Below are 26,206 nucleotides of genomic sequence, written 5' to 3'. Positions count from 1 at the left end.
TGAGATCTCTTCACCCCTTTGTTTTTTGGCTGTTCGATTTAGTACACTCACTAAGGGATGTCTGACAAAGTTTCCAAGTTCAATGCGAAAAGAAGTGGGTGAGAGAAAGAGGAAGAATTATGAGACATCAGAGAGAGCTATGGTATTTAGAAGGATTTTGCAGAAGACATGGGAAAAAGAAAGAAAATGTAAAAGTTGAGGTAGAGAATTTAACGTACATACAAAAAGTTAAGAAAGTCAGAGATGATAAAAGAAAAAAGAACACATTAAAACACTGCAGAATTAAATATAACATGTTTGGGCTCTCTAGACAATCTGTTTTTGTTATTTATGGTAACTAGGCATTGTAGACAGACGTCCCTTTTATTATTTTTATAAATATTAAACTAAATTAAAAAAACTATCATAAAAAGGCCGGCAGTGTAATAAAACCAAGAACAATATGATGATAGTAAATTCAAAGGTTTCTTTAAAAAGACAACAATAGAAAACTATTTGACAATATGTTACAAATAAACACAGTATTATGATATAGGTCATCAAGTGCCAACAATGCCCCTCTGTCACATATATTGGCCAAACTGGACAGTCTCTGTTACAAAGGATAAATGGACACAAATCAAATATCTAGAATGGTAACTAACAGACATAAACCTGTAGGACCATGTTGTCCAACACACTAGCCACATGTTGCTATTTGGCTGGTTGAGTGTGGTTAGTTTGCAATAACAGTAGCCAAATGGCTACTGCTTCAGAACTGGTTGGACACCACAGCTGTAGGGGAACATTTTAACTTCCCTGGACATTCAATAATGGATTTAAAAGTAGCCCATTCTTCTACAAAGAAATTTTATCACTCAATTACAGAATCCATTTACAAGTTTGACACTATCAACTTGGGCTTGAATAAAGATATTAACTGGTTAACACACTACAAAAGCAATTTTCCTTGCCTTTGATTTTTGCATTTCCCCATCAAATGCTATGGATTGGACACATCAGCCTGACTTAATTAGCTTCATTAACACTGGTCCTACAATTGACAGGAAACTGCTTTTGCTGTTAATATACCCTGAATTCTGTAATTTCCACTCCAACTCATCTGATGAAGTGGGTTTTACCTAATATATTTGTTGTTCTCTAAGGATAGTTCACAACCATTTCATTATTTAAAACATCAGGTCCATAGTTCTGAGGGGTGTGGTAACAGGTTTTTAGCTCAGTCCCCAAATTATCTGGTATTAGGAAAAGTTTTTTTCCCCCAAGTACCAAATAAATACACACACTAACCAGTACTCGTGCTTCAGCCAGCCAGGGTCAGGAAGAAGCTTCATCCAATGCTACAGTATTGCACAATTAATATTTAGCACCTTCTCTTCAAGCGTCTGGTATCAAGTGTCACCAGAGAGATGGATGATAGGACCAACTGCCTCTTCTGATATATTTTCCTGACTCTACATTGCTTAACTTGCGACAAAGCGAAAACTGGCTTGGAATGAACAAAGCAAGTAATTTATACCCAAAGAGCTTTAGTAATAACATAAGAAAAAATTGTGAAAGGTAACTGGGTATGTGTGGAACTACTCTTAATTATAACTGTATTCCTTGGTATGTGAGCCCCTGCTAAGTTTGCTAAGTACAGTCAGTAGCTAAATTCTTGGCACATATACCCTGCCATTCTAGTTACTAAGTATATTTCAGCACATACACTAGTGAATAACTGCACATGTAGAGTATTTTAGACTACTTTGCTGCCCCTAATCTGGAGACTCCCACTCCAACCTCATAATGTAAGTGAATTTTAGGTATTTATCTTTGATATTCTAACTATTCATGTTATAATAAATGTGTAAGTTAATAAAAATAATTAAATATAAACAAACCCCATAATAATATGGGAATGGCGTGAAAGTATGTATATATTTAAAGGGAAACTTCAAGTACCTACTCTCATTCTTCAAGTACCTGTTACTTTTCAACTAGCACATTATCTACGGACATACTGCCCATTCTTGTGCACACAAATACACATGTATATCAAACCTTACCTTAAAGCAGACCAAGTGTGCATAAGAACATTACAACAGTAATTTCCTCTAACTATACAGAAGAATGAAATACAATCTTCTTATAGAAATATTGACCAACACACCAGAAATTTGAGACTATTTTGCTTTAATTAATAAAGAATACGCATATTATGTGCTAATACACAATCTATGGATTTGGAAGAATTTCAAAAGAGGTGGGTAAGCATTAGCACCCCCATTTTACAGATGACCAAAGAGATACCCAGAGATTAAATGACTTGTACACTGAGTGAACCACAAAGGTGGGAACAGAACCCAAATCTCTCACCTGCTGTACATCCTGATAAGTCAAGGCAGCACTGGAATTTATACTTTTGACTACAGGAGTCAAAATTCTTCTTATTTACCCCAAGACAGGCAATTAATCCATTAGAATCCACAAAACTATAAGTAGTCTGAGAAATAAGAACTAACAAAGACCACTGGGGAATATGCTTTTGATACAAACCCTCACACAATTGTTTGTTAACTTAACACTTGAAATGTCTGTGTCTATATCTTAATGTAAGCAGCATGAAATATCACAGGTATCATTAAACAGCTAGTATGACCATTACACTGTCAACAAAACGTATGCATCCCACAACTTTGTTACAAAAAGAAGGCCCTATCTGTGATTTATAGACAACCATCCAGGGCATTTTCCATAATCATTAATGAATTGCAAGATATACAAGTGTTAGAGATATACTGTATAAGTACACTGCGTATTCAGAAGGGTTAAGGCAGGCCAGCAGTATACTGACAGCAAAATAAAAATGTTATATTAATCCTTTTGTGTAAAGTGTCAGAAATTTCAGCTGTAGTTTGGTGCCAGTAATGGATAGAAACTGCTGGCTCCAGGGAATTACAATGAGTATAAGGAATAACCATTAGAACAGCAGGTAGCTGTTCAAAGATTTAAACTAAGCCCTCTCTTTACTCTTTGTTTGCCCATTATACTAAGCAAGTAGGAGCAAAGAAAACCCATGTGAGTGCTTCACACCAGAGCAAGAGAATTCAGACATTATCATGGAATGCTGACTAGACCAGCCAGTTAACAAGGCTTAGTGACTGAGAAAGAAGTCCAAGGTTGGACTGTTATAGGAAATGCTACTAAGAACAAAAACGTGGATTGGGTGGTAGCCTTTAGATTGCAGGACAGGAAACATTTTGTTAAATCAAAATGAGTGGCATTAGAAGAAACTTCAACTGGGAAAAAAAGAAGGCAAGGCAAAAATAGTTTCAAAATATACCCAACCCCATATCAAGGCAACACAGTGCCAGAGCATGAATGCATGCAGAAAAGGTAAGTAACAGGCTAAAGATGTTTCCTTTCTGCAAGGGAAAAAACTGCCTGTCAAACTGGTTTTCCTCTAAGCTTTCCAATTATAAAAGCCTCCTGCATAGAACATATTCACTGTTGTACAACTGTCCCAGAAAAAAAAACCCACAAATCATGGGGAGAAAGTGGTCCACTTTCTTTAGCCTCTAGGAATCACATATACAGGACATACTTTCAAAGGTTAAATTTATTAAAATGTAGATCATCATGCTGTGGCTTTTATAATATGAAACTGTCATTTTCACTCAAAGTGCGTAAAACTTACTGTTTTGCATATAGCACTCTAGACTCATAAAACTTTATTTCCATCACTTACCTGAAAAACAACGAAGTAAGTGAAAGTGTTTGGCATCTAAAAGGATGCTATTTTACTATAATAACAAAGTTGAAATATGAGGAAATGCTCCATCAGAAAAACAAAAAAGTCCATAATTTTCCATTTAAATTGCAATTATCCCATTAGTCTATCAAACCAAATCATAATTTTCAGGAACATATGAGCATTCTAGTAAATACAAATATAAATATTATTATGTAGTTCCCAGCCTGGCCCCTGGGGCAATCTTCTCTATCATCTTCTACGTTAGCTCCCAAAAACATCTCGAAGTGATAATTCTTCACCACATGTTGAAAATGTTGTGACTAATGATACACTGACTAACCATTTTTCCATCACTAAAATGATTTCAAAATAGAGAACTTGACAAACAGTGGTTAAATTCAATTTCTTTGAAATTAAATCAGTAAAGCCAAATTTAATCCACAATAAAATAAAGCTTGCCATAAGAAGTTAACGTATTGTATTTAACTCTTGCAAGAATAGTTATGATATACGTTAAGATAACTAAACAAAAATTCTGTATACGTGGGAAAAATATCTAGTCACTGTAATCTTCTTTTGTAAAATTACACAATCATTTTTGTCTCACTATTTTTTAAATCATCTTGTTCTTTCTTTCAGTTACTGTTCTCTTCCTACTCCCGCCCAATCCTGCCTTTGGAAAAAGTCCTTTTAAAATAGATAATTTAGCAAAAATAGAACTATACAGACAAAAAATTTGAATATGTAATAACTATTTTGTCAAGAGAAAGAACTAGGAGCTAGACCCATACTAAATTAAATGTATAAAAAACAGTACAAGTGCGGCAATTAAAATGCATGCAAGAACTTTGACACAGGTGCCTGCAATAGCACTGTTTGCAAAACGTTTCCTAATTAGCATATCTTTAAACAATGCTGATAATAATCTTGTTCCTGTAATCCATGTGGAATGAATCACTGAGATTGTAAAATAGAAAGCATGTGGAATTTCATTAAAAGTCTCTGTTGTACCTTTCTTTGTTTATATTTTCCTTGTCAGGTGCAAAAAAATAAAATATCGTTCTACATATTTGGATTTCTTCAAAGTGTTCAGTTACACATTTTAGCACAGGCTCTTTCATGGTGCATTAAGTATCAAGAAAAAAAATGTTATCAAAGAGAGAAATCCTCCCACTATTACAGTCTTGAAAATCTGCTCTATTCTCTATTTGTCATCTGGGATTGAGTTATCAGACACTACTTGTATTACTTTTTTGAAACTGACATGTCTATTTGCAGAGCTACAAAGGCAATCCAGTACAACAAGCCCTTATTTTACAAACACCTTCCAAAAGATCTCTTCTCTCCTCCCTATTTTTTATAAATACTTTGTCTTTTTCAATGGGGTGGAAGAGGTTATACACATTAGTTTTTCACCTTGACAGAAAACAATTTCCGTCACTTTTGCACTTGTTACAAGTATATTAAAAATTACCTACATCTCCAAAGAGGAGAGACATTGTTTTGCGGGGTTTGTTTGTTTGTTTGTTTTTTTTAAATAGGGTCACTTCCCCCATTTCAGCTTGCAATTAAAATGGAGGCAAGGCCAGGCGATCTGTGTCTGGCTTTAGGGGGAGACAATAACCCAAAACAGGCCTGGCTTTAAAAGAGAGAGAGCGAGAAAGAAAGAAATACAACATGCTTCACCAGTATTATTACCTCATCCCTTTTTCCAAGCAGTTTTGAGCCACACTCTTGACAAACTCTTGGTCCAACTTGCACAGATGCTGATTTTTGGGGGGTGGAAAGCTTTTTGATTCTGGAGCCAGAATTCAGGCTTGTTATTTGCAAGTGAAGCTGCTGTTAAAATGCCCCCTTGTCTCCTCTCCTCTCCCTTGAGCTGGGTGTTGACGCAGCAGAAATTACCAGCTGGAAAATTCCCCTTTTGGAGGTTACAGGGAGGGGGGAGAGGGAGGGGAAGAGTCATGGGGGATGGGGGTTAAACCCTGCCACTCACCTAGTTATCCCATCCACCCACACCTAGTAAAATCACGCGTGCCAAAGGGGGCTCTATGCCCCTCCACAAAGGGGAATGGACCCCCTTACCCCCCCCCACTGTAGTGGGTTTTGCCCAAGGACCCCCAGGGGGCTCTCAGAGGTTCAGAGCTAGAGAAGGGTGTTTTCAGGGCAGGAGAGACATTGAGGCTCAGACAAGCCTCCCCACAGTCAAGACCCCAGCACCTGGGGCACTGCCCCCCCCCCCGAACCCCTCTTACCCCACTCCCGGAGGAAGAGCAGAGCAGGGAGCAGCCCGGGAGGGGGGTGTCCCCGGCACCAGCTGAATCAGGCTCCCAGAACCACCCCCATTGCCCCCACTGTGCTGCCAGCACCTCGGGGGGCGGGGGAGGCGGGTAACTGCCTCCCTCACCCCCTTCCGAGGGCGCCCCCGCCGGGCCAGCGCCGCCCGCCCCCGAGGCGCCGCGCGCCCCCAAGTCCCCCCCAGAGTGATGCGGGGGCTGCTACTTCCCTGGCGAGCCCCCCCCCCCCGCACTACAAGCGGCTCCTCCTCCCCACCCCCGCCGGGAACCCCCCCTCAGCGGGACGCCCCGGGACCCCGCGCTCAGCGGCGCTGGGGGGGACCCCGGACCGGGCTGGGGACGGCAGGTCGCTCGGGGGTCCGGGCCGAGCCCCTCCCCCCTGAGAAGCGGGGAGAGCGGAGTGGGGGGGTCACGCCCGGGCCGGCCGCCCCCTCTCCTCAGGGGGAGCCATGCCAAGCCCCCGGGGGGCAGGGGGAGCCAGGCTGAGGGGGGCTCGCTTACCTGGGCCCCGGGCAGGAGAGCGGGGTCTGGGAGCGGCCGGAGCTTTGGCTCCTTCGGTCACTCAATGTCTCTCCTCCCGGGTGGGGATGAAGGGGGGAAAGCCGGGGGAGGGGGGGGGGAGGCGGGGCGCGCTCCCGCCGCTCCCCCTAGCGCGCGCTCCCAAGCGGCGGGCGCGCGGGCGCGGGCCCGAGACCGGTGAGGGGAGGGGGGCGTGGCCCTAGGGGCGCGTGCGGCCTGCCCTCCCTCCCCTGCTGCGCTCCCACTGGATGACGCCGGGCACAGGCCTTCGTAAGCCCCGCCCCTCGCCCCGCCCCCCCCTCTCTCTCTCCCGTCTCCCTTGCGCCAGGGGAGAAGGGGCGCCGTCAGCAGCTGCCACGGCCGGACACCGGAAGTGAGGGTAGGGCGCGGAGCATCATGGGAGAGATTCCGTTAAGAGGCTGGGCGCGTCGCCCCTGCTGTGGGGCTGCCGGCGACCCCTTCGGCCCGCGCCCCTGAGGGGTTTCTAGTTCCCGCCCACGGGTGTCGCCTAGGCAGACCCAGCGCCCCCGGGCAAGCAGGGCGCTGGCGGGTTGAACGGCTCCCCCCACGCCGGGCCAAGCGGCTTAAATGTCAGTAAAGGTCAGTCCCCCCCCCTCCCCCCACGGGGAAATGCTCCCCCGGGCCGCGCCGCCAGGCACCGTGAGGAGCGAGCCGGCGGGGACGGTGAGTGTCCGCTGACCGTGGACATAGTGACTCGTGTGTGAGCGATACACGCGCCGAGGCCGCCAGGCCCTGCTGTAGCCAGGGGAGGCTCAGCTCAGCTCCCTGGGGACGAGCCCACTCGGGCAAGCCGGGTGGGGTCACCTCGCTCCTTGGATGCGCCTCTGTCGCTGCCCACGGGGGCTTTCTGCTCGGCAAGTCACGGGCTGCAACTGAGTGACTCGCGAAGCAGGGCTCCTCAGAAAGGAGAAGTTGTTCCCCCGGAACAAGGCCACCTCCCTGCTCGCGTCAGAGCCCCCTGGCTTCAAGGACACTGCAAGTGGGGGTTGGACAGAGAACGTGGCTGGGAGTCAGGAGAATTGTTTTCTGTCACTCTGCCACAGTAAAATGGAGAGGATGCTTAACTGGCTTATGTAGGATGCCTTGCGAACCATGGCTGACAAACATCATCTATGTGCCAAGTATAGCTAGGATAACTGGGTCCAATGTGGTCCTTTGACTAGAACAGCAAAAATGATCTGTCCCATCGTTCATGGGAGCTAGCGAAGTGCTCTGGAGCATGCAGGAAGGTACCCCACTCTTCCAATGGCTTTAACAGGCAAGACAGCAGCTGTGGTGGTGGTCAGTTGTAATGGAGAAGGATTTAGCTGGACAGATGTAGGTCCAAATGTCCAAAGTATTGAAGTGCATTCACTTACTGTGATTATGCACACAAATTGAGTAACTATGTATGCAAATAACTGAAAGTGGCCATTTATGTGTAGTTATCTGATTTGTGTGTGTAACCTTAGTAATTGCACAGACAATTGTGTTCTAAGCTCTGAGAAGCTGCTCCCTAATTTCCTTTTCCTCAAATCATAGTATATACAAGGTAACTTATTTAGAATATTTTTCCCATGCAACAGATATTGGGTCAAATGAAAACCTACTCTTTACTTAAGTGCATTTCTAAAAGGATCTTTTGATCCCTACTCTGTTTTAAAGTGGATAAACAGGTGTTCCAACATGTCTTTCTTCCTACTCCAGCCCACCCCTAAAAAATCCAAAGTTTTATTTTGGAGAAAAAAAACCCATTGCAACTAATTAGTGAAAGTGAAATGTCTTAACTCCAGTATATTTTTCAATTACCTTTTCTTTTGTATTGCTAAAGGAGTCCCACTAACGTCTTCCTAGAAGGAATTCCATTAAAATGCAAATGAACAGTTTGCAGTAATTGTCTATGTATATAACGAAGGGTGCAGTTCTTAGCTTAGGGAATTCAAAATTAAAAGTAATGGGTCTGGTTTTTAGAACCGGCCTCTTTTTATGCAAACTCATTCTTGTGTGTGCACATCTGTGCATGTTCAGTTCAAAGTTTCTGCCACCAGTGTGCACTGTGATAGTTTTAACACACAAATCCCCATTATCCATGTTAAATTATCAGATGGGTTTTACATGTGAATTTATCCTTACATGTACCTACAGATACTAGGATATTTCCACTGGGCTTGCAGTAGCTGTATGCACCTGGTATTGGCCACTGTTGGCAGACAGGCTACTGGGCTAGATGGACCTTTGGTCTGACCCAGTACGGCTGTTCTTATGCTTTAAAGCTGAATCCCAGTGCCTACAATTACAGGTGCACAAGTAGAAGCTTGGTCGTGGGGGAGGAACACCTTAAATCAGGCCATATAACTATAGCTATGTATGTGTATAACACACTGTCTTATCCCTGGGTTCTTCTTGATTCCAGCAGCAAACCATCCTATTATTCTTTTCCTGGTCTCTTCTCTTTCCAAAACTCTGATTCCAGGCAGGAATTCCCCTTTAACCCCTGGACTCCTTTAATTCCAAGCATGCATGCCCTAGATCTACCCCTACCCAGATTTCTTCCTCTTCTTTGTTAGAGGAAAGTATTTATTTAGTTGTGTGTGTCATGTTGGACTCACTCCCCCATGAGCTGCAGCAGCTGCAGACTGGGCACTGCCCTGGGGAATGCTTTCAAAGAGGGGGAGGGTAGAAAAAGGCTGAGTTTCCTGAAGCTGCTCAACACAAAGGGATGGGGAAAGCAAGCTGGAAGGGTTTAATACACTTTAGCCTGTATTTTGCTGTCCAGAGGTAGGCTTTTTGTTTCTTTGTTTTGATTAGCAGTTTGTATTGCATTTTAAGTAAGTGTACAGTTATACAATCTGTCCTCAGAAGAAAGGAAGCTGCTCCCCAGAAAGAAGAAAAGAACTGACAGTGGGAAAAGAAGAGAGAAGAGGGAAAAAAAAGACAGGAAAAGGACGAGAATGTGAAAAATTGGGACAGGATCCAGGGGGCAGTAGGCACCTATCTAAGACAAAGCCCCAAATAATGGGTCTGTCCCTATAAAATTGGGACATCTGGTCACCTTAGGTGTGCTCCAAGAAGTGTGTGGTGAATGAAGAGCATGTCAACTGGAAGCATGATACAGAATTTAACAGTGTATAACAATGGACCATTGATAATGTATGTCAAAGATTAAAGACCACATGTTTTCAGATTGAATGTAACTCTTCTGTATCCCACCCTTTCCAAGGCTGCCAAATCACAAAGATCATACATCCAGACCACTATGCCCAGGGACGTTGAGGCGTTTATCTCTGCAGCCTTAGTTTTTAATACCAAAGAAGCATTTAGAAGTCACATTCTTGCGGGCAGCTCTCTCGTGATAAGGAATATAACACTTTAATGCATTCTGTTATTTGCATGCTTACTCTACAGACACAGTCATGATATGAGCATGTGCAAATGCTGATCATCTAGTCACAATAAGTGTGTACACAAATTAGGCCCTCATTTTTGCGCACATGTGCTAGGAAACTGATTTAGAGTTGCAGATCCCATGAGTACTTCTCAAGTATCCTCACTCCCAGTCCCCCGTGCAACTCGTGACACATCCATCCCCCTATGTATCTATAATCCATAACAGACATTGTATTCGATAAATACAAAGTCATTTCTTCTAGCTCTTTCTAATTTTGCCAAGTTCAGAATGTGTTGTACTGGGGACCAAGACAAAATCTCAAATGGCTGAATTGCCCATTTTCTCTTGTATCCTAAGATATGTGCAAAACCAAATAACACACATTTTGAGCTGAGAAGCTGCTTCATCAGAGTTCTTATTTTCAAGAGGCCATTCTGACAGAGTTTTCTATGCAGCATACAATCAAATCCCAATTCTCAAAGCCTATTGCTTTCTGACCAGAGAGGGAAGCATTTTGACTGGGACTCTCACCTTTTACAACCAGTTTCCTTCCAAACATCTGATGTCAAAAGTTAAGGTTAAAAGGAACCACATTCCTGTCCATATTACACTGAATCAAAGGTCATCCGGTTTCTTTGTCAGGGAACCATAAAGGAAAAAAGGGAGGTGATGTGCAACCCTGACCAGGTCATTCTAGGAGTAAACCACATTTAAACTGAGCTAATGAAAAAGTATTTGTCTCTCTCTCTTTCTCAAAGACATATTCCCAGCCAGTGCTTGCTTGGTGAGTGAGAATTCCTTCTCTAGTGGGAGTCAACATGTCAATTGTATTTTTTCCGTGATGTGTAAGGAGGCATTCACTAGGTTGTGGGAGTAAACACATGGGAGAATTCTCCATGAGCTAGTAAGGGCAAATCACAATCCTACTAAATATGGTGAATGAAAGTTACAAAAACCCTAGGAGGATAAAATTCCCTCTCTCCAACCCCATCCTTTTCCCCCTCCCGCCACACACACTTATTTTTTCTCATTAACATCATCTGCTGTTCAACTGCTTGCATGTTAAATCTATTTCTCTTTGTGTTACTAGATGCACAACGTTTTAGTTTTATTCTGTGCACTGAAGGACAGAACTGGGCTAAAATTATTTCTTCATTATTCACCAAGGCACATCATTAGAGAGGAGCAAACACTAAGTATTCAAATAGTAGGAAGCAACAAGAAATGGTCCTCAAGTTTGTAAAAACTTGAGGGGGGGGGGGGGAATAATGTTCATTTGTACCATATTTAACCAGCCACATCCTGCTGACCTCCTTTGGTGGAGTTCCTGAAAGGAATTGGCCCGACTTAGATCTTTTATGCTCCAAAAATACATTCCCCTCAAAATGTTCAACTTAGAGAAGAGGCCAAGCTGCAAAATTCAGGTCCCATTCCAAGTTTGTCATAATCCGGAATAAGGATGTTAAGGACTAGTCAGTCGACTAGTTGATTTCCCCCCCACCTTGCTGCCTCTATCAGATAGAGGCATCAAAGGTGGCGGGAAGAAGGGGTACTTCAAATCGGCAGTGCCAGACAGCTGAGCCAGGTATCAGCTGTGTGGTGCTGCGGCTTTGAAATCCCAAGGTGGGTTCTTTGATCCTTTGATCAGAAGTTTTCTTTTTGCAGATCTTTATTTAAGATGGACTCGCTGTACATCTGGGCTATGTCTAGACTGCAAGCCTCTTTCGAAAGAGCCTCTTTCGAAAGATACTTTCGAAAGAGCGCGTCTAGACTGCACGTTGAACTTTCGAAAAAGCGGCTTGCTTTTTCGAAAGAAAGCATCCAGTGAGTCTGGATGCTCTCTTTCGAAGAAGCCCTATTTACATTGAAGAACGCCTTCTTTCGAAAGAGGAACTTTCGAAAGAAGGCGTTCTTCCTCGTGAAATGAGGTATACCACCATCGAAAGAAAAGCCGCATTCTTTTGATTTAATTTCGAAAGAACGCGGCTGCAGTCTAGACGCAGGTGAGGTTTTTTCGAAAAAAGGCTACTTTTTTCGAAAAACCCCCTGAGTCTGGACACAGCCCTGGAGAGAACAAATGACATGGGCAATTTTTTCTGGAACCCAACAGTACTATGTTGACATGTTTAGAATAAATTGGATTTCTCCTTTCTTTTTTCATTCCCATGTTTCATCATCCTTGCAACCCAGATATAAACAGGCAAATAGCCCTCGTTAATTGCTAATATCTGCATCTTTAGATAATAAACCAGTTTTTCATTAAAGTCAGACCTTTCTCCTACCATAGAATCATAGAATCATAGAATAATAGGACTGGAAGGGACCTCGAGAGGTCATCGAGTCCAGCCCCCCGCCCTCAAGGCAGGATCAAGCTCCGTCTACACCATCCCTGACAGATGTCTATCTAACCTGTTCTTAAATATCTCCAGACAGGGAGATTCCACCACCTCCCTTGGCAATTTATTCCAATATTTGACCACCCTGACAGTTAGGAATTTTTTCCTAATGTCCAATCTAAACCTCCCCTGCTGCACTTTAAGCCCATTACTCCTTGTCCTGTCCTCAGAAACCAAGAGGAACAAATTTTCGCCTTCCTCCTTGTGACACCCTTTTAGATATTTGAAAACCGCTATCATGTCCCCCCTTAATCTTCTTTTTTCCAAACTAAACAAGCCCAGTTCATGAAGCCTGGCTTCATAGGTCATGTTTCCAACCATCTTTCCAACCATTCCATTTTTATAGGAAGGACTCCACTGAGGGATTTCCCTATTGTCTGCATGAAATGTTCTGTTTTCTGGAAAAACCAAACAAATTGCAGGGCTTGTGTACAAGCCCTTTGTTTCATGTAGATTGCATAAATAGTGTACCAGTACAAGTAATATATCTGCTTAAAAAATAGAAACAGCAGTTAAACTATATATAACTTCTGAAGAGGCTGTGCTGTGTGGTTTTGGGTTTACTCAGACAATTTGGAGTTTGTACAATTGAGGCCACATTCTAGACTAGCTATCTAGGTTATATACTATGAGCCAAATTATGCTCCCATCTGTGCGCAATGGCAGCTGAAACAGTGGGTCTTGCACCATGTATCTGAGGGCACAATGTGGTCTCCTAAAATGCTTCAGTTATGTATGAATGAACTATAAACAAAGCACTCCTCATCCAATTCTTTTACCTCTCTGGAATGAACAGAGAGAGATGTCTCCTCATAATTCTAGTACTCCAGCAAAAGAGATGACTCATAGTCCCCATAAATTAGTCAGAGAGTGATCAGTGCTTCAGCTTGCATCTACTCACTGATCTCACATCTGAAAAATGGTAATAGGTGAAAACACCTGAGCCAAACATTTCTCTAAAAGATTTACTTGGTCTGCTCAAGGAATGAAGTCTTCTTAAAACAGTGCAGGGCAAACATCCCTGGTTTAACTCCATTGAAATCAGTGAAGCTTTGCTATGGATAAATTTGGCCTATGTTTCTATTAAGTATATCTGCTCCAAGATCATGTGTCCCTTACCTCCACTGACCTGGATTTACTCCAGTGTCCCAAATTTCAGGACACTTTATCAGTGTCCCATAATAGCATAGTGTGTGCAATTCAAAGTATTTGGTGTGGAGATATCTGTGTCTAGGTACTAAGTCATAAAAAATGGGAAAAGCAATGACAGAAAAATGCACTGAATCAGTTTTAGTTTAAATAAATGTCATTGTACATCATATTTGAAAGTCAAATGTATGACTTTTATTTTACACAAAGTTGGTTAAAACTATTTACGATATTCAGTAAGTAGTTTAGCCACATTAAAAAAAAATCCTATACACAGGGCACATTTTGAGCGAAATCTGAGAAATCATGCAGAAATAAATCTTGCTTAATTGGGGACTGGCTGTGGCATAAAGATCATGATTTTTATGGAAAAAATCTACGAAGCACAGTTTTTGTCAGGAAATTGATGCCTATTAGTCATAGGCCTCATTTCTTCAAAGATTTGTGCCTCAGTCTAACTTTATGTATACGAGTTGTCCCTCTGAAATCAATAAGGATACTCCTGCGTATAAGGTTCAGCATGTGAGTGAGTTTTTGAAGAGCTGGGGGACTTTGTGATATCACACAAAACACTTCCAACACTGTCAGTACCACAGAAGGCTACCACACAAAAACCTAAAAGGGTGTTACAAAGAGGAGGGAGAAAAATTGTTCTCCTTGGTCTCTGAGGATAGGACAAGAAGCAATGGGCTTAAATTGCAACGGAGGCTTAGGTTGGACATTAGGAAAAACTTCCTAACTGTTAGGCTCATTAAACACTGGAATAAATTGCCTAGGGAGGTTGTGGAATCTCTAGCACTGGAGATATTTAAGAGCAGGTTAGAGAAACATCTATCAGGGATGATCTAGATGGTGCTTGTTCCTGCCATGGGGGCAGGGGACTGAACATGATCACCTTTCAAGGTTCCTTCCAGTTCTAGGATTCTATGACATGGCAAGGGCAACATTTTCAAATGGCACCCAAGTAACTTGTGCCCATAACAAACATATATTTACAGAACTTATTTAGTCTGCCAATGGGGTGTGCAAGTGAAAAATCTGGAAATCACACACAAAAATGATACAAAGCATGAGCTCTTGCACAAAAAATAACATGCAAGAGCCTGTGCTCACAAACTCTTTGAAATTTTGGCTCATAGGCTGAAATTTTTAAGTTTTAGTATCTAAAGTAAGCCCCCTAAATCCATGTTTAGGCACCTACATAAAGGCAGCATGATTTCAGCAATGCTGAGCACCCACTAAAGTCAGTGAGAATTGTGGGCACTTAGCATTTCTGAAAAGCAGGTCATTTTTATTCTATGTGCATAACTTTAGGCACTGGAGCTGAAAATTCAGTCGAAGGACATGTCTACACTGCAATTAAACATCCACAGCTGGCCCATATCAGCTGATTCAGGCCCATGTCATCTGATTTGGGCTCACGGGAGGGGTGGAGGGAGGCCAGCTGCGGGTGTTTAATTGCAGGGTACATGTACCCTAAGTGACTTAGCTGAGAACAGAACTCATGTCCTTAACTGAAGCACTGCAATGGTCTGCTGGGCTACAAAAAGAATGCATGGTAATTTCCACTGAAACGTTCTCCCACACAGCAGCTAAAGAAATCTCTGTCATATGGTATTGAAACAAAATGTGAAAGCCTAAATGCTGAGGTGATAGGTGCTGACCACAGCCTGCCAGAGAAGTCTTGTGGGTGATACACAGTGGTTACCATTAAAAGGTCAGCATTTACTCAAGCCCACCACTCAGTGCTACCTGTTTCCTCCAGTACTCGGAAAGGTACTATTAATACCAGCTGTATGGCACTGGGTGACAAAATCTACCATGTTACAGGGAGATCAGTATCTCTTTCCAGGCTGTAAGCTCACAGTGACTTCCTATTTCCTCAGAAGTCGGCAGCATGCAAGGTGACCTGGTGCAGCCTTTTTCCCCAGGTGGGTCTGGTCCACGTGGGAGCCATCCAAGGCACTCAACCGTCATGTTTCCAGCAGCGGGGTGCAGTTCCCACTGCATTTGGGCCTGCCTGTATCTGACCTGCCAGCTCACTTCAGAAAACTGAACCCTGTTCCCTTGCAAGCCTGATAAGCTGCCCTGAACAGGAAGTGCTGACTCCCATGTTGGCTGGACATGCAGGGTGGGGTGGGGAGAAAACAAAGGGGAGAGGATGAAGTGGGGGTGGGCAGGGGGAGTTGTCAGATAAGCTATAAATGGAAACACAAAACGGATACAGCCCTCGGGGAGGGTGAGCCCTGGGGCCCAAACATTTCCCTCACACTGCCCTGAGTACAAGGCAAGTAACAGCTACCAGATCCCAGAGATGAAATTACAGCCAGACTGACCTTGCACCTGAGCTGGGGATGGGCTTGCCCTATGCACCCTGTACCAAGCAGTCAGCTGGAAAATCCCTGCCAGACCTGGTATTCTTCTGAAATATGTTGCCTCTTCCCCAGCAAACACTTCCAAATCATTTCAGGTGTGGTGCGGTGCAGCTTTGTGCTGAGGCTAATAATAACAGTGAGCAATTAGGAAGGAAGTGTGATCTAGAGGTTAGAGCGGGGCACACAAAAAGCTGTGTTCTAGTTTTGGCTCCTTGTGGACCTTATGCAATTCACTCAAAGTCATATTTTCAGTCTCCTCTCTGGTTTAGTACGTGCACTTTTGACCCTTTCTAGAAGAAGAATGAAAGGAAAAATGTGTGGTCGGGGTGCCGTGAGCAATGGTCTGGGGGCCAGGAACTTGCCAGTTATAAGCCTCGCTTTGACACTGAGTCCTTTAGTAGCTTCGGGTAAGTCACTCACTGTCCTCACTCCTCGTTTCTAATCTGAAAATGGGACATGTACTTGTCTGGGGCATTGTAATTCTCTGCACAGTCTTACCCACAGGAAATTTGTCTGCAGCTGTAGAGATGCATGCAAGAGATCTCTGATGTGCAAGTAAGAATGTTAAAGACTAGTCGATCCCCCCCCCCCTTTGCTGCCTCTGTTAGCAAAGGGGGGCAGCAAGGGACGGAAGCGGGGGTACTTCTAAGGTCAGCGCCGCACAGCTGATCCCCGGCTCTGTTGTGCGGTGCTGCCCCTTTGAAATGCTGAGGTGGCATTTCAAAGGGGCAGCACCGCCTGGAGCCCAGGGTCAGCTGGGGACTCCCCAGCTGATCCCAGGCTCTTTGTGGCATTTCCGCGGAACCCAGGATTAGCTGGGGAGTCCCCAGCTGACTCCGGGTTCTGGGGAAATGCCATGCAGAGCCCAGGATCAGCTGGGGAGTCCCCAACCCTGGGCTCTGGGTGGCATTTGAAATGAGCAGCACAACATGGAGCCCGGGGTCAGCGGGGGACTCTGAGTCCCCTGCTGACCCCAGGCTCCATGAGTGCGCTTCCGCCTTAAAATGTACAATGGGACTCTTGTACATTTCAAAGCTGGCACGCCGTGTGGCCCAGAGTCAGCAGGAATTCCCACTGGCCCTGGGCTGCACAAAGTGTTCCGCATTCCTCTTTTGACATGCACAAGAACCCCAGCGGGGGTATTTGTACATTTCAAAGGAGGAACAGGGAAGTGCCTATTGTCTAGTCCATCGACTGCTTGACTAGTAAATTAACCACAATTTAACATCCTTATGTGCAAGACTCTGGTGTGCATATGCACTCTTGGTAATTGTCCTGTGGCATGCTAGCAAGATTTGCGTAGTTGTTCCCTGTGTGCTTTATTAAATCAGGGGGTCTGTGCTGAAAATGAAGTGAACTTCTCAAACCAGGGTAGTGCACACTCCCATTAAGTCCCCTAGTAACACTTTGAACTGATACCTTTCCCTGCTCACACTACAGACACAGTCCACATGCTGTGTATAGCACAAGCTCTCCCATCCAGGGTCTGGCTTACTAACACAGAAACCAACAATCCAATAACATCATAGTTAGCTGAGATCTTTTCTCCAGACTTGGTCTCTCCTAGGGTTCCTCTTTCAGGTCTCTTTACCCCACACATTAGCCTCTTTTTCCAGAAAGCCATGTCCACTCACCTTAAATTCAGATGGAGAAATAATCATCCACCAAGAGGACCCATTTAACCCTCTGTCAGTGGGATCGGTGCTGACTAACAGTGGAGTGTTTCAGGCAATCAGGGCTGGCCTATTCCCAACTCTTGCCTAGCTCACAGGTGTGTTGTGAGGCTTCATTAACGTTAATATGGGGCTTTGAAGATTCTACAAGCTGAGAATTATTACTACCCAGAACACAAGAGAGAGTCTGTGGTGTCCCGAGCAAGCTCCCAGGAGCGCAAGTGATAAAGAGGAGGCTATTTAGTGCCACCCTTTTTTTTTGTGCAGTTAGAAGTTCCAAATCCCCCGAAAAAACATTTAATACACGTCTCAGAACGCCTTTCCAAACCTAACATCGTTGCTCTTCTCACTCCCTTTGGCGAGTCTGCTCCATATACTGTATTAACTACTCTCAGCATAAAACATTTCCACATGAATCCCTTTAGTGTCCAACCCTTCCTGAGCTTTAATTCGTGCCCTCCATTGTTGCATTTGACACCAGTTCAAATAGCTTGTAGTGTGTCTCTTCTGTTCCCTCCAGAATTCTGTACACTTCAGTGAAATCTCGCTTAATCTTCTCTTTTCTAAAGCACAGAGACCTAGTTTCTCGAAGCTCTCTGTTTAACTAACTTCCCTGTGCTGTTCAGGCTGCCTTTCACTCTCTCCTCTTCATCTCAGTCATGTGATCCTTTTTGAGAGCGCGGTGAGCAGAGCTGAACGCAGTGTTCCAGATGTGGCCTCAGCAGCCCGTAGGGCAGGAAGGTCACAAGTCACCAATGCAAATGGTGGGAGCAAAACAGATTTCCTCTCCGGATGAGAGGCTAGAAGGGGGGCATGTCCTAATCTCCAGAGCACGGAGATTTTATACGTGGCATTCCTATTTGTGTGGAAAGGTTTTACCATGATGGTCACTGCTCTGGACAAGGAGGAGACCATGTATCCCTGAAATAGATGCTTCATGGTAGTGTGGAGAAAGTCAGAGCCTGCTGTTAATTCTGCCAGTCCAAAGTGAGTGCAAGAGCCGTCCCTCCACCCCCTGTCTTGGGAAAGTAGTAATGTTTGGGTCGGACTCTCTAGTGCTTGGCTTTCTCCCACTGTTCTGTATTGAGGATTATTTTTTAAGAACCTCATGTGCAAACACCTCCATGAGTGGTGGGTGAACCTAGGCCTGAGGGAGGCAAGCCCCCAACTTCCACTGGAGGCCCCACACCTGCCACCAAGGGCCCCCAAGGGAGCCAAGACCCTTCCCCCCACTGTAAGGGCGGGCCACACAGCTCCAGACTTCCCCTCCAGCACAGGTAGGGTGGGCAGCACACAGCCCCAGCCTTCCCCAGAGCATGGAGAGGGCAGGCTGCTCCCCCTGCATCGGAGGGTGGGTGCTATGCAGTGGGCAGCCCCTCAGTCCTGGATCACACGGCCCCAGCTTTGGTGAGACTGAAGCCCAGACAAGTCCCAGAGACTGGGAGAGCCCCACTGAACGGAGGTGGGGAGGAATGTGGGCAGGGCCAGGCAGTTTGGGAAGTCGTTGCCTCCCCCTTGCCTCTGATACCTGCCACCCATGGACACCTCCCATCCAAACCACAGGCCCACACCATCCCTACAGGCAGCACTTGGCTCTATGATAAAGCCACAGAAGGGCCGTATGAAGAGACCAGAGGAAAATATTCAGTTCTAAGGGGGCAGGTGCAGCTGCTCAGTTGAAGTCCATGTTCTGCATTTGGGCTGTGGATTTCCTCTCCCTGCATGGAGGACTTCATGTTTATCAGGCCCCAGTACTGTGCAGCTGCCTGCAGGCTCCAGTCTCTCCCTTACTTGACTTCGCAATTTGGTTCTCTTCAGGGGCACGTGCGGTCATTGGCCAGTCTGACCGAAAAACCCCTGGTGAAGAAACACACAATGGAGGGTGCAGAGTGATTCTTATAGAAGCCCTAATGAAGTTGTGATGCTAGCAGCTGCCAATGCTTGGAGGTTCCCATCCCCATTGCCACAGAAGACACCAGGACACTTTAGTGAGGAGCAGAGAGAGAGACAGACCACCTGGAATGACTCTAGCTCTGTGCAGCTTAATGAATGATGGCTCTAGTAAATGCAGTCTCCAGACTGAGAAAATGACCTGCCAAGAGCTGCATTTGCAATTCTTTTCTCCCCACTGCCAGTTCCAGCGTCCACCGCTGAGCTGGAGTCACATCTGTGCTCATAGACTGTGCCCAGATGCTGCGCTTCCAGAGCCTGGCTCTCTATTGCCTTACACTTTCAGCCGTCATTTACACTAGTGTGAAATGCTGCCTCTCAGGCCTTGTCTACACTGGCACGCTTTGTCTCCAGAAACTCCCTTTTGTCGACCAAACAGTGAGAGCGTACACATTGCAATGCAACTTTTGTCAGGAAAAAGACCCAGTTTTGGCGACAAAAAACGTCCACCCCTGCGAGAGACTTTTGTGTTTTCCCGTCCCTTTGTTGTCAACAGAGAGCCAGTGTGGATTCTGTTGTTTGTTTTGTCAAGAAAACTGGCTTCCACCAGTATCCCACAATGCCTGCCCTGGTAGCTCTGCTCAGTGTTTCGTGATCTCTGCTGCCTTGAAGGCACGCACCCCTCCCCTTTCAAAGCACTGGGAAGTATCTGACAGCTGAGTGAGCTGCTCCATATGGGGAACAAACAAAGAGCCAATCATTGGAATGCTCCTGTTCTGCCCTGTTAGGAACACAGCGGCAGGCAGGCTGCAGCTGCAGGAGGAGGGCTGGAGAGACTGCTCTGCAGCTCTGACATTCCTCAGCAAGGAGAGCTCACAGAGCTGCTCGTGATGCTGCTCCCAGCCGTTGAGAATGCTGTGGGAAAACTCGGAGAGAATCGCAAGACGCAGGGATCAGCTCTGCCTTCCCACAACACTGCCCTGTGGTATGTTTACCCACATTGTTTTGATCTATCCATTGACAGGGACAGCTAGCAAGGTGGTCATGAAATGTCAACAGTGGGAGACAGAAAAACTGGTCTGACCGGTTTTCACTTTTGTCGACTTTTGCCTGTCGACAGCACATTTGTCGCCAAACCTTCCTCGTGTAGAGAGAGCCTCAGATTCTGCTAGTAAGACATGCCCACTCCCTTATCAGTGACAACACAAGGTGAGGGGTATGGGAGGGTCATGCTTCCGGTATCTTTGCTTTCAGAGCACATGGGGATCCCTCGAAAAGCATGATACTAACCCAGATTCTGCTCTGTTTTATCTGGCAGGGCTTAGGTTGCAGAACAGCAAACACACTGTTATTCGGCTTTTTTCCCTCCCCCTAATCTCAAGGGAAATCTTCACACCTTCATTTGCTCTTTTCTGCACCAGGCCCTCAGCCTGACAACACAGCACCTCCGTGGGGGCTGTTGCCCATTGATCTACAGTTGCAGTTTTTACATTTTTCTCCCCCTCTTCTTGTCTTCTGCCAAGTACCCATGAGTCACCTTCCCCTCTTCAGTGGCTGACCAAAGATAGCCTCCTCCTTACTGCAGCCAACATACAAAACTGTCATGCAAAACTAGTAGACAGTGTGAAAGAACAAGGACAGGAGGATCAGTAGGCAGAGTCAAACTCGGTAGGAATAAGCAAAGTGTGATACGTAACTACCTGGGAGTCAAGTTATCTTTGGTGTCCTCCGTTAACTTCAATGGCATTACACTGAGAATGAAGCCAGAGCCGTGGTGTTTAGTCACAGAGAACATCAGGGGCACGAACCATGGTACATCAAGAGTCACCTGCTCCATATTTTAACAAAGGGAGTCACCTGCTGACCTGCTGTTCAGAAGGGCTGATACCGAATACATTTGGGCTCCCCTTTCACGGGAGGTGTGGGGGCATGAAGCAGGTACTGCCTGCATCTGTGCAGACGGTGTGTGTTTGTGCTTGCCAGATAATTTGATGAGTTTATCTGATCTCAGGTTTTCCTGAGGAAGGAAGGGAGAGTCTGAGTCACTTGAAAATGGGGGCGCCCTTCTTCTCTGGGTATGACTAGCTGAACCACAGCGTGACGTGAGGAGAAAGCAGAGAATCTGGCCTCTTTGGCTAAAGAGGTTCCAGAGCTGTTCCTCTTTTTAATTTCCAGCCAAAACTGGCTAGGGGCTCCACGAAGTATTGACAGGCAGCGTAGCTGTTTCAGTCATTCTTTGACACAGCAAACAGATGGCCAAGATGTGTGGCCTGAGGAGAGGGAATCATGAGTTCATATTCCAGCACCGACAAAAACTCAGGTCACCAGCGCTCCGTGCCTCAATTTCCCCATGTGTAAAATGGGTTAATAAATGCACTCTCACAGGGGGAGGAAGAGGAAAGAAATTTGGGCCTTAGGCTGGGATTCTCCAATCAGCCATGGGGATTTAGACATCCACATCTCTAGCGCCCTTAGGTTGCTTTATATATCTTAGGCTCAGTGTCTGTAAAGTGCTTTGAAGATGAAACATGTTGCTAAGCCTTGATCCTGCTGTAACGTTGAGCAGGTGATGGGAAGAAGAGGACAATTCCCTCTCCTTTCCCCTCCCAACTTCTGGAATGTGAACTCTGGCCAGCATAGAACATTTAACTCGGACGAACCACAAATAAAACCCTCCCCACTCTTGGGCCAATTCATTTGTATTCCACAAGCAAAACAAGCTACTGTGAAGGCCCTGTCTTTGCCAAATTGGGCTGAAATAAAACTCAGCTCTTACACAGCACCACAGTTCTCCCAGAGCACGATGTCAGAGATGAGATGCAGCTGCAGAGTGGGGATGAGCAATGAGGGGATCCCCGCAGCCAGGTCTGGGTTCTCTCTACTAGACCACACTGCTGCCTGAATAATGAATGTGAGCATTTGAAAGGATGCCAGGTTTAGAATCTTTCAGGAACATTCTACTGCCGAGGTGCAGGGATCTCCCTTTGATTATCAAGACCGTTGTGCTGGAGAAGGGATATTTCCCTTTAATCCAAGGATCTCACAGCACTTTATGAGCACTTACTCAGTACACTTACCAACCCCCCACGTTTTATGCTCATTCTGTGTTTTTCATGGCAACCAGCAATGGTGCTTGTCATCACTAATGCTGCAGTTCCTGGCTGACTCCCGGTCCCTCTCCTCATGTCACTCCCCCAAGGCATTCTAGTTCAGATGGAGTCCGAGCAGCCAGAGAGATGGAACAGCCCCCTCCTTCCGTCCGCTCCCAGTGAGAGCATCAAGGAAATACCCAGAAACAAATGCCACGGAAGAAAGAACGAGAGAAGGCATTTACCGTTTTCATCAGGAGAGTGAATAAGGGAGTTGCTGACATGATGCCCGGGGTGCAGAATGCACCATCACAAGAAAATTGAAAACAAGAGATAAAAATCTACCAGCAGTGGATAAATTCAACAAAGAGACAGGTTCATGCCCTCCTAGAAGAAAACCCAGATAATTAAACTCCACTACTCTGCTAATGTCGTGGGTGACTTTCAGCTAATCTTTTTTCTTTGGAGAACATCAGCTATGCCAGCCAGGAAACTCTGGAGGAGCGAGGGGCACAGCAGTGTTCCCACTGAGCATGGCTGAAGCAGCTCGGGGTGCCCAGTGAGCACATGTCGATGTCTGTAGAACTGGTACCACTTCTTGGCTAGGACACAAGAGAAATGAGTTGGGCCGTTTCAGAAGAGTCCTTGGTGCTTGTTTATATTGTGGGAGGGGGGAAAACCAACAACCCAGCTCCAGTTGATTCACTTAAAACAGTAAATCTTTGCTCAGGACGAGGCTAGCAGGGAGAGTGGAGGGTCTGCATTCAGGCACATTGGATTGAATGCTGGGATAGCGGTAAAGGCAGCCAGGACTGAGTTGCATTAGCAAAGCTTATGACAGGAGACTGGACAACGCTTAGGGTATGTCTACACTTGCACCCTCTTTTGAGAGAGGGATGCAAATGAAGACATTCGAAATTGCAAATGAAGCCGGATTTAAATATCTTGCGCTTCATTTGCATATTTGCATTATGGCGCTATTTCGAAATAATAGATGCTATTAAGACGTGGTTATTTCGAGAGAAAACCCTTTCCTCAAAATAACCCTTCTTCCTCATACAATGAGGTTTGCCAGTTATTTCGAGAGAAAGGTTTTCTCTTGAAATAACCGCATCTTAACAGTGTCTGTTATTTCAAAATAGTGCTATTTCGAAATAGTGCCATAACGTGACTATGCAAATGAAGTGCAGGATATTTAAATCCCGGCTTCATTTGCAATTTCGAATGTCTTCATTTGTATCCCTCTCTCGAAAGAGAGTGCAAGTGTAGATATACTCTTAGATCCCACATGTAAGAGCCTATTGATTTTACCAGCAGCCAGGTTATAGAAAACAAGTGATAGAAGATCTGGATTGGCCTTATATCTATTTTTTAATAACAGTATGTGATTTTCCCGTATAGTTCCTCAAAGCATTAACACATGGCACATGGGATTGTGAGGAGCTGGAGGCTTTAAAACTTTTACTAACTCGGCCAGGCTTACTAGAGAGGAAGAGAGCAGCAATATGCTGAATCCACATATAGAGAGGCCTCTGGGATCTCAAATTAATAGGCTAGAGAAGGGGCTGTTCCCAGCATGTTTTATTTATGGGAATCAGGACAATTACGTTCTATGAATACACAGAACTAGAGATCAGTGTCAGCCCCTGGTTTGCAGTGTCCGGGACCACAACTTTGGTCAATGTGTAAGTGTGAAGTCTTGGAAGATCAAGAGCTAACTTTAAAACAAAGCGTGTGTGAGAGAAAGATTTCACCTATGGGGCATTTTATCTCCTTTTTTGGACTTAAATAAAATTAACTTGTGAAGAACAGGAAGTTACGCTCCAGTCACTCAGTACCTGACTCCTGAGCCCTCAAATTGTCCCACTCAAGTCACTGGGGCCAAATGTGGTGTAAGCTGCTACTCCATCATTGGGCATAACAGTCTGGCCCATATTAGATCATTTTTTCACAGTCAGGTTTAACTCAACTTGGGTGAACTTCTCACAGTGCAGAGGTGCCCCAAGTTGCACCTGCATCCTATTTTGTGGGACTTACGGGGTGCCAAGGCCTTGTTCTGGCCCCTCTGAACACAGGTGAGTTTCAGCCAAAGCAGTGCAGTGACTCCTAAGCACAGGGCCATCTCTGGACACCTCCAAAAATCTGCCTGTGTTCATATGGACACATACCATGAGACCAGGCCTGCTGACAGAGGCGGGTAAAGGGGGAAATTGCCCCAGGGCTTGGTGCTTCAAAGGGGCCAGGATCTCACGGCTGGAGCCCTGAGCCCCTTTGAATTGCTGTCGGAAAGCAGTGCCGGGTGCTCCGCATGGCTTTGAGGGCTGAAGGAGGTGCCTAGTGCTGCACGCCAGGCAGTGGTATGGGCTAAGTGCCCTCAGCCCCACCCCTTCCACCTGAGGCCCCGCCCTATTTGGGGTGCACAGAGTGACCCCACACACACACCTTACTCCTAGGCCTGCGGTAGCTGTCAGTCCCGCCGCATGAGACTGGGTGAGTCTGCCATGTTGGTAGTGATTGCAGTACTGTGTGTGCTTGAGTGAAGCTAGGCCCTCTTTGGCCTAGAGCAGCGAAACCCAACCTTTTCGAGCATATGGACCCCTTTTCAATCTATGAACATTTTACGGACCCCCCTCCCCAAACAATATAGCGGTTTTCAAACATCCTGTTATTGGATACTCCTTTGAAGTGTGTAATGGTTCAAGTTATCTAAACAAATAGGCTACGTCTACATTGGCCCCTTTTCCGAAAGGGGCATGTTAATTTCAGAGATCGTAATAGGGAAATCCGCGGGGGATTTAAATATCCCCCGCGGCATTTAAATAAAAATGTCCGCCGCTTTTTTCCGGCTTTTATTCAAAGGAATAAGATCCTCCGGAAAAGGGCGCTTTTTCCGGAGGATAGGGGCCAGTGTACACGCTCTTTTCCGGCTTTTCTAAAAGCCGGAAAAAAGCGGCGGACATTTTTATTTAAATGCCGCGGGGGATATTTAAATCCCCTGCGGATTTCCCTATTACGATCTCTGAAATTAACATGCCCCTTTCGGAAAAGGGGCCAATGTAGACGAGCCCATATAGTAGTATTGAGAGAGAATACAGGGTGACCACATTGAAATGTAACAACTGTGAGGTGCCATATATATTTTATTGAATAATGTGTCGTCCCCTTGCTAAAGGTGCCTCTGCTTATTCTCTGCAGCTTCAGGGGGTAGCTGAGTTAATCTGTTGCAGAAAAAACAACAAATGGTCTGGTAGCACTTTATAGACTAACAAAACATGTAGATGGTATCATGAGCTTTTGTGGGCACAGTCCACTTGCTGTGCCCACGAAAGCTCATGATACCATCTACATGTTTTGTTAGTCTATAAAGTGCTACCAGCCTATTTGTTGTCTTATTCTCTTGGAAGATCCTGTGTGCTGCAATCTAGCCCCAGAAACTACAATTCCCATGAGCCCTGGAGGAAACCAGGAAAGAAGTGACTCTTTGTTTGGGTGCTGGGTCTCTCCACATACATGGAGAGACTCTTAGCAGTCTGTGGACTCTTCCCTTTGTTTTGGGAAAAGAGGAGCCAGGCTGTTGTGGAGGAGTTTTAGCCAGTCCAGGAGCTGTTAAGTTGCAGCTACAGACTTGGATTCAGAGCCTTTGGGACTGGAATCTAGCAGGCTGCTTCTGATTGCCCTTTGGCTGTACCTGTAG

At 45.4% G+C, this 26,206-nt stretch overlaps 1 protein-coding gene and 2 long non-coding RNA genes across 11 annotated transcripts in view; 2 read left to right on the top strand and 1 right to left on the bottom strand.

The window, feature by feature from the left end:
* Positions 1-6,809, bottom strand: part of ZBTB46 (zinc finger and BTB domain containing 46) — a 111,023-nt gene extending 104,214 nt beyond the window's left edge. The window contains exons 1-2 of one of the 7 annotated variants that reach the window (XM_075900979.2): positions 6,535-6,809; positions 5,435-5,657 (exon numbers count right to left, since the gene is read on the bottom strand). The gene's annotated coding sequence lies outside the window, so the exon portion shown is untranslated. The other 6 variants (XM_075900976.2, XM_075900980.2, XM_075900977.2 and 3 more) reach the window with 6 other exon arrangements.
* Positions 6,810-6,837: 28 nt separating this feature from the next.
* LOC142818830 (uncharacterized) overlaps positions 6,838-26,206 on the top strand; it is a 77,302-nt gene continuing 57,933 nt past the window's right edge. For all 3 annotated transcript variants that reach the window (XR_016347056.1, XR_016347055.1, XR_012896480.2), the window contains exon 1: positions 6,838-6,931. This is a non-coding gene — a long non-coding RNA (uncharacterized LOC142818830). The remainder of the gene's footprint in view (positions 6,932-26,206) is intronic.
* Positions 6,938-9,734, top strand: LOC112547378 (uncharacterized). Its single transcript, XR_003091116.3, has 2 exons — positions 6,938-7,236; positions 9,412-9,734. It is a non-coding gene; the product is annotated as an uncharacterized LOC112547378 (long non-coding RNA).

Source organism: Pelodiscus sinensis, chromosome 17 (genome assembly GCF_052426305.1).
Source record: "Pelodiscus sinensis isolate ZL-2025 chromosome 17, ASM5242630v1, whole genome shotgun sequence".
NCBI lineage: Eukaryota > Metazoa > Chordata > Testudines > Trionychidae > Pelodiscus > Pelodiscus sinensis.
This window is presented reverse-complemented; position numbering and strand designations above follow the sequence as displayed.